This window comes from Branchiostoma belcheri, unplaced genomic scaffold, assembly GCF_001625305.1.
Source record: "Branchiostoma belcheri isolate BF01 breed outbred unplaced genomic scaffold, Haploidv18h27 scaffold25, whole genome shotgun sequence".
Taxonomy (NCBI): Eukaryota; Metazoa; Chordata; class Leptocardii; order Amphioxiformes; family Branchiostomatidae; genus Branchiostoma; species Branchiostoma belcheri.
The window spans coordinates 1,319,200-1,322,017 of NW_017803854.1; the positions used below are offsets into that span (position 1 = coordinate 1,319,200).

The following is a 2,818-nucleotide window of genomic DNA, read 5'->3' on the forward strand; positions in this document are numbered from 1 at the left end:
GGGGGGACTTGAACATCACGAAAACCCAAAATATTTTCCAGAAATCTGAAGTCTGTCTGATTTCTTGCTGTCTGTTGTTGTTGAAGGGCTCCATGTTTGAGTACTCCATGATGCGGTGGACCGTCTCCTGTCAGGAGTGTGAGATCGACAACGAAGTCACCTACCGCGTGGCAAACTTAGGTACATGATGACTCTTACATTTTACGCTACAGTATAATCATATACGTGCATTTCTGATCTCTGACATCTAGTTTTCCAGCCTGTCCATACCTTTATCCACTTCAATTTGTTAAGGCATGCTATACTTACGTGTAAACGTGGGTAACGACGACTAACAATGTTAGTCGATACATGAAAAGAGTTATTATATAAGGTAACAAAGGAAGTACTAGGTACATCCTCACGGAGACAATGATGTTGGTGGTGGTGCGAAGGTTCTACTGAGTATACGCAACTAACTATACAAAGTAGCACTCGCACAAACAATTACATCTTTTCAACCCACAATGAATATACGGATATACTGATCCGCATCCGTGCGCGTAGGCTATGTACTAGTATTTAGTAACCGTGACTAATAGGTGTCACTGAAGCAGCCTTAAAGCGCCTCGCCACCCCCACTCCCACCTCTTCCCCCCAAGCTGACCCACCCCCTCTTCGAAGCCCCCCCCCCCTCTGACCCCCTCTGATGCGGTGTTTTTGATGCGGTGTTCTACATGTGATCTATAGTGTACACCCGGGACTTTATGGACACCTACATGACGTGGGTTGAAGGTATGGCAAAGCTGAAGTTGGACCCGATCACAGTTCACCTTCTCTGTTGTGCGGTCGTCCTTTCACCCGGTACGTGTTTCCCCAAAAGCCCGTTCCTTATATGTATATAACTACTCATTTGCATGCAATAATATGACTTGATTCCACGAAGTTTTTGGTCCGTCTAAAATGCTATTAAACAGAAATCTGGAAGATGCAATGCATGTGTGCAATCCACGAAGTTTTAGGTCTCTGTCTAAATGAAGTGCTAACACAAATCAGGAAGATGATACAATGCATGCGCAGTCCACGAAGTTTTAGGTCTGTCCAAAAGATGATAACACAAATCAGGTAGATGCAATGAATGTGCATGTGCTGATCAGTACGTTGAGTTAAACGGTAAACATTTCGTTGCATGCTAGCATGAGTCAAAAGTCTTTCACGGAGAAAAGACCTTTGTTATAAACTTTTTGTCGACGATTTTTGTGTGTGGAAGTGCTGAAGACTAGGAGGCTAGGCCGGCACCGGGAATGAACCATGGCCTTGCCTTGTTCGCCGTTCCAGATCGCCCGAACATCTCCGACCGGGAAACCCTGGAAAAGGCGCAGGAGCAGTACACAGCCTGTCTGCAGGCCTACTGCAGGGTAGCCTACCCACGGGAGCACATGATGTTTCCCACTCTCCTCGGCAAGCTCACGGAGGTCCGAAGTGTCGGACAGGCCCTGGAGAAGGGCCTGCGGCCAGACTACGAGACCATGCTCAGAGTGAGGCCGCTCGTGTCGGAGATTTGGCCTAGGAAGTAGCAGTAGTGTGGAGCGGTCAGAAATATGAAGCAGTCATAAATGTGTACGAGATTAAAAAAAACTAACAATGTCGCGATGATAGTTTCTGTAGATTAATAATCCAATGGTAAGAAAGAGCCCACGTCTCTATATTATGAGTTTACACCGAACGGCGGTTATACCTGGTATACAGATACAGATACATACAGATACAGATTGTATGAAAGTACATGTATACAATAATATCACTCTTTGAAGTGCACCATGACTGTGATCGTAGACATATAACGTTACCCTTGTTATCACCCCCCCACACACACACACACACAATATTACGAATGCATTACAACGCAATGGACAAAGCTGAATTCACGGCTGTGATTTGTACGTTTTCATGTTACTATGGCCGAATAAAAACAATTCTATATAGAATCAAAAAGTTGTGACGGCATTTCTATGAATGGAGCACCTGAGATCAAATATCCACATGTAGTACACACGTTTGAAAATCACGAACCACATATATTTTTATAATGAGATCATGATCTACATTGTACATATGGCCGGAGGCGTCCTACCCTTCTTGCCACACCCGGTCATCGAACCTTGCTGTAGTTGCATAATTATTACGCAATTCATGCAACATCGCGCGGAGACTTGTTTCGATTCCGGTATTACCTTTGCCTAGAAGGTTATATTTTGGTAGCGTTTATCTATTTATTTGTTTGTTCGTTCGTTCGTTTGGATGCATGTATGTACGTATGAATGAGAATTGGCACGATGAGTCAAGAATGGATGGCTCTGTACATTGTACTTCAACAAAGTAAAAATCTGATCCTGTACTTGCCTGGTTACTATCGGGCAATGCCACAAACTTCGGGTGGCACTAATTTCTTCTTTCACTAATTCATTAAAAGTTGTGAAACAGAATTTTCAACTTCCGTGTTGTTATTCCGTACATTATTCACATACAGGTGTGCGTAAAAAAACAGGAATAACTGTGCATTTACTGTAAGAGGTTTTATGAAATTTTCGTAGAAACTTTACCTACATTTGAACTACTTGATGACCGCTAATGACCTGATAAGTCTCACCCTACAGACCCACCCAGTTATGAACGTAGCTGCCGGGAATATACCATTACCGTTCTGGGGGGCAGCCGAGTTCACGGGTTTAATCAACTGTGTAATTATGATGACGATTCAGACAAGTATAGATTACAATGATGATATTTATGTTCCGGCTATTGTCCCAGAGTAACCGGGCAAATACAGGTCACAACA

At 43.5% G+C, this 2,818-nt stretch overlaps 1 pseudogene; it reads left to right on the forward strand.

The window, feature by feature from the left end:
- LOC109471371 overlaps window positions 1–1,556 on the forward strand; it is a 15,974-nt pseudogene extending 14,418 nt beyond the window's left edge.
- Window positions 1,557–2,818: the final 1,262 nt, after the last annotated feature.